Source organism: Phasianus colchicus, chromosome 2 (genome assembly GCF_987193195.1).
Source record: "Phasianus colchicus chromosome 2, bPhaCol1.hap1.1, whole genome shotgun sequence".
NCBI lineage: Eukaryota > Metazoa > Chordata > Aves > Galliformes > Phasianidae > Phasianus > Phasianus colchicus.
In genome coordinates this window covers 19,014,555-19,020,643 of record NC_143437.1, presented here as the reverse complement: position 1 = coordinate 19,020,643, position 6,089 = coordinate 19,014,555, and positions in this window count along the sequence as shown.

The window sequence follows — 6,089 nt, the reverse complement described above, 5'->3', positions numbered from 1 at the left end:
TTTATTTTCAGAGATTACACAACATACTACTGAGACGTAATTACTTGAAGAAAAATAAATAGGCTATAATTTAATAAATGTACATATGATGCTCGCTATCCACATTGCCTTTACATTCAATCACAAATTTCCACGTATGAAAAATGTATTGATGAATCATGTCACTTATACCATATCTGGTCTATGAAGAAAAAAATACACCTCTGTGCTTTATCTTCAATCATTACAAATGCTAACTTAAAAGCTCAGAGGATGATATTACACCTCTCAACATACCTCAGTGTTAATATTATACGTGTATGCATGTACATACATGTTGGGCACTCTTTTGAAAGAATGTGGTGAACTGACATTAAGATAATTTAAAATAAAAATACAACACATTCCATCTAAAGAAATGGGATATCCATCAATAACCTGTCTGAAAGTGGAACTATATATCTCTAGGATTCCTTCAGATTTCCAGTGTTCCAGGTATCTTGGATCAGATAGCACCAAATTGTACTGGAAATTTGAACAATATATTTGCTTTCCCAAATGAAACACCATGAATTTAGGCCAAAATAAACCTGACAGAATTATGCCTCTATAAGCTTCTCACCATGATGTGGTGCTGTACAGCTGAGAAACTGCGATAGTAAGTGTTGAAAAATGCAAAATGCTGCTTTATGGCATCACATAAATTGGCACAAAAAAACCTGCTTGCACTTACATCCTAGTTTTGACAAATACCTACCAAAATTTGGAAGCGGTAAGAACAAAATCCCACTGATACAAAAGCAGGAGGAAAGAAACAAATAGGTCCATTAGTGTCCTGAGTTAATAAAGATTTGTATATTTTACCTGCTGAGGTTCAGAAAGAGTAAATTAACAAAAAAAAAAAACAATGAAAATGTGAACACAGGTAGTTTCCACAGACACAGAAAGGTGATTTCTGCCATTTCCATATTCTAATGCCATGACAACATTGTGAGCCCAAAAGACTCTCTTGATTGGTCCAATTTAGCTTTGGGTCAACCAGAGGATTATTCCAGATTGACAGTAACGTAACCAAAACCAGACTTTAGCATTAAGAAAGCTAATTTAGATTTTGTCATGACTGTATAAAGACTTGCCAATATATTTATATGAGCAAAGCCCTCTTTCAGACTTCCAATTTATACTGGCAAATGTACTCCACATTGACATGAGATACTTTGGTTGGACAGATTGCATTTCTGTAGAGAAAATGAGAGGGACTGCTAGCACAGCTATGTTATTTGAGAGTGCAATATGTTTAACACTCCCAGTTCCCATATCCTTGAACCCAGAATGGGGAAGCATAGATCTGGGCACACTCATTTATGAAATCCCATGCAATAACCTTACTAGAATGCTCCATTAATAACCAGAATTCGCAATTCTAAGTCAGAACTCAAAAAAAAAAAAAAAAATTGAAATTATGAGAGATTAAAAACAAGAGTCTTGGGGACTTTTTCATATGTGTCTGGAGTTTAGATTCATGTTTTCAAAGCTTTTTCCTCTACTCGAGATAGTTTTTGTTCTTTTAAAGAAATAAGAACCTGCGGTTCACACTTATTAAAGTATATGTAAGAAATAGTTTTCAAAAGAAATACCAAAGCACACGATGAAATCACAAGGAGTAACAAAGGATCTTTCATTCTGAGATCAGAAATTTTTCTGAAGATTGGGATAATATTGTGCTCCCAAGACCTCCATTATTCCACACTGAAATCCAATGGATCCAAAGCATCTCAAATTACTCCAAAAAGCCCTCAACTCACATCTTGCTGCCAAGGTTAGTTCAGTACCCAGGGCAAGCATTTCTGGAGTACTGTCTGGCGCTTAACACAGATCTGCCAGCAGCAGTCAAGTCAATATAAAACCAGCCATACCAGTTAGTAGCTCTAATCAGTAACATATTAAAGAAAAGGCAGATACCACCAGTCCCTGCATTAATAGAAAGCAGCTTTGCTGTTTGCTGAGAATACTGTTAATGTGCTTTTGGTAAGCTCCGAGCATGTCTGCGAGATTCCTGGGGGAATTCTGCTTGTGGAACATCCCTCCAGGCTCCAGCAGGCTATAAGCTGAACAAGATGGATGAAGGCACTTGCCTGAGAGATGGCTCAGATGCAGCAGCTGTGTGAACATCCAAGTGACTAAGAAGCAGCAAACGCACTGCAAAGAACAAGCAGAAGAAACACACTGGCCCCAGTAACATAGCCAAGACTGGATTTGTTTTGGCAGAGTGTTGGCGAGCTGCAGACTCCAATCTCGAAAGAAGGGAACTGCCTCCTGTTGTCCCTGGGACTGTGCCCTCGTTTGTTTTTAACTAATTGGATGGCATGCAGTAAATATCTGGCTTCTGCTAGAAAAATTATCTCACAAGACCCCAAATGCTAATTATCCATTGGGCCAAAAAGAACAAGATTTGTTTATTTATTTGTTTACCTTGCTGTGGTAACTAGCAACATTGGATCAAGATCCCATTGTGCCAGAGAGCGTTCAGTTGCTGAACACAACTTGCTTTTCTCTTTGTGGACTGATTTTCCCCTCCTATCTGCATGGTAAATAGCATCTGTATTCACAAGAAAAGAGATATAGTTTAGACAAGGAAATTTTTTCCTAGTAAGAAATGGGAGAACAAGGTACCAAAATTCTCCAATTCTCATTAAACAAAAAAAAAAAAAAAAAAAAAAAAAAAAAACCACCTTTTAAAATCCATATGTTTTGAACGTTGAAAAATTGTCAAAGAATCAAACTTTTATTAAAAAATATCAGTATAAATACTTTTTTGTTTGTTTGTTTGACTTGATGAGGGCATGAATGTTTAAGCTTGATAAGTGGGGTACTAAATTGTGCACTTGAATAGCAAGCACTACAGCACTTCTTACCTCTGCAGTGGGTTACCAGAGAACTCTTGGAAGAGATTGTTAATATCACCTATGGAAAGGTGGAGACTTCAAGAGGAGACCTAAAAATAAAACATGCCACATAACTTTAGTGTAAAAATACTGCGAAGATCCAAATATTTGATGTACTTTATTTTCTGCTTCTTTGTAGCCATCTATGAAGTACCTCAATCCAACACACCTATTAAAAAAGCCTGCAGTGACCGCACAATACCTAAAAACTGTTTTTCCATGTGGGATTCAAGGGCATTAATTCTGCACTATAAGTAGTGTTTCTGGATATGTACATATGCTGTACATAAAAATAACTGCAACGTACTGTTTTCAGCTAAAGTCAATCTTGAAGTGCAAAACCATTTTAAATGAGAAAAATATCAAAACAGTTGCAAGTAAATTAAACTCTCACAGTTTCTTCTGAATACAGTCAGTATGAGAGAACAGTCTGAACAGAGAGCACTGTGAGCAACAGCCTATCATAAGGAAGAAAACAGCTCACACTTAACAGCTACTTTCTTTAGAAAACTTAAAAGTGTCTCACTCATATTTCAATTTTTATGTAGTATTTAAATCAAAAATTTAATCCATTTATTTCTCTGAGGCCAGGAAAATTTTAAAGAGAGAAGCAATTGCAACAGAATATGCTTTTAAGGGTGTGAGAAGACAGCTTACTGAGGTTGTGAAATATAATAAATTCCTTTTGGTGATGTTCTGTGTCAGCAGTGAAAGACTTGTAAAAAAAATATGAGCATCAGAAGTTTAGCAGATGCCAGTTTAAAAAAAATTGGCAAGCTATTTTCATATTGCCTGTAATTTTCTAAAGCTATTAACATATTGTTAATTCATTCACAACAGTACTTCCAGTTTTAGCAGCAGCTATGAGTTTCACGGTTATGTCCGTCTGCTTTTGTATGCTTTACATGATTAGCCCAGAAAAAGAGCTATAGTACTTTCCTAAACCATACTCCGAGCATATTCCCACCTTCTCCTCCTCTCCAGGGTGGAGGAAGGAACTGATGACAGAGATGACACTACCTAGCAACAGAAGACTCTCAGAATTAAAAAAAATCTCCTGACAATATTTGAGCATTTGATTCAGCTCTATCATATTTAGAAAGTGCTGTTTTGTTTTGTTTTTTTTTTTTTTAAAGTATCACTAAAGTATTTTCAAATATCCTTGAACTTTAATATCATTAATAAGATTTAAAAATCCCAAAGAATTGATTTTTCTCTGGTATAATCCATAATTCAGCCCTTCCCCATTCATGCCTTTGCACAGCACTCATTTTCTCTGTCTACACAGTTGGATACTTTGTCTTCAGTTTTTGAAAAACACTGGTCTTGTCCCTCCATAAAGAGAAAGACAAAGATCTCCCTGCCTGTTTTTTCAAAGAAAAGAAAGAATAAACTTTACAACTCGGTGTTTTCTCTTAAAAAAAAAAAAACAACAACAACAACAATAAACACAATTCTTAAATTCTAGAGACGTACTTTCACATGGTCTGATACTTTATCCTTTCTGTTTTTTCTGGCATCAAGCCTTGTTTACTGGCACTAAGAAACATTGTACCACCAAGCTTTCAACTTATCAGTGCTGAGAATGACAAGCCATAGCTTTAAAATAACTTGATGATGGCTTGCTGTCAAAAATGTGCAGAATAATTTGTCCAAAGCCACCCGTCACTGTTGTACATTTGTTCAGTCATCCTTTGCATAATTATATTGCTCATGAAAGATGACACATTGTCTTAAGTTATACAAATAAGTCTGATTAAAATAATAGATGTGTCCTATAATCATGATAAAACATTTTTGCTAAATCCTTTTAGCCTTGATGTCTCAGATAGCATAATCTCTTTGGTATACTGAAAGTCAAATGAAAAGTCACCCATGTCTTCGCTACCAGGCAGTGGCAATAGTGACTGACATGGAGAAATGGCTTTGCTGAGATTCTGTGTTCTTGAGTTGGACAAATGGGATTGCAGAAAATGTTGGATCTTTCATCCCTTCGCACCATGTAATGTTCTCATTTTCCACAAATATCAGATTTTATTTTTTCTCTATTTACTTCGCAAACCAGCTGCAGAATTCTTCTAGGTACATTTAAAAGACAGCTGCACACATTTTGAAGGCGTATCATAATGTGTTTTTTGTCACTTCAGTTTAATCAGCTCTCATAGCATAGATATATAGGAAAATAGTAGTCAGGACAGTAATTTGAACAGAAATACAAGCATAGCACACTCTTCATATTACACACACACCAATGCTTCATCTACTTAACCCACAAGCCATTCTTAAGGTAATAACATGCTACCTCAAGAGGCTAAGGTTTCATTACATTTTTAAGGACTAACAGGTGTGCCCTTAAAGCTTGCCAAAATACTTCATGATGAACTGCAAAGCTAATCTGTAAACTTGCTGCTCACCCCCTGGATCACAGTGCACCTGGCTAGTGAAATAGCAATAATGGAACTTATGCTTGGTCATCCTTATTCCAATACTGCAGACCTCAAAGCACTGAGGCAGATGGTTAATCTACACATTGCTAGAAATAAACCTTATGGCTCTGATGAAAGTGTGCACTAAGATGTTTTTAAAAAGTTAATATAAAAGTGAAAAGTATGCTCCTATTCTTTGATGCTATATAGCAACTCAATACAACCTACCAAGGGCCTCTATGTTCAGAAATTAATTAAGGTCAGATAATTTCTTTGGGGTATGTTTCACGCTGGCCCTTCCAGGCCCCTCACTTTCTGAAAGTGCAAAAGAGCCATCAAAGAGTCCCATGCCACCTGCTTCCCTTCTGCTCATTTGCCACTGGGGCCTTTACTCTTTAAAAAATGCACCTGGTGAGGCTGAAGCCTAATCACCTTTCCAAACATCTACGGCTACATAAAAGGGACAGCCCCCAGTCCTCTTGCTTTTTGATCCCTCATTTGTCCACCATATGGCATTTCTAAATATAGGGTCTGGTCTGTGCAGATATACTATTTTCTATAAATAGACTGCAGCAATACAGTATGGAATTAAAAGCGAGGACTTCAGAGTCAGTTCTAATCAGAACAGCGTGGTGAGAGTTTTACTCGCTCTACTGGAAAACAAAAACAAACAAAAAACAAACAAACAAGGAAGGTTTACAGCCACCTCTGGAAACCTCATTTTTAAACTGGCAGCGCT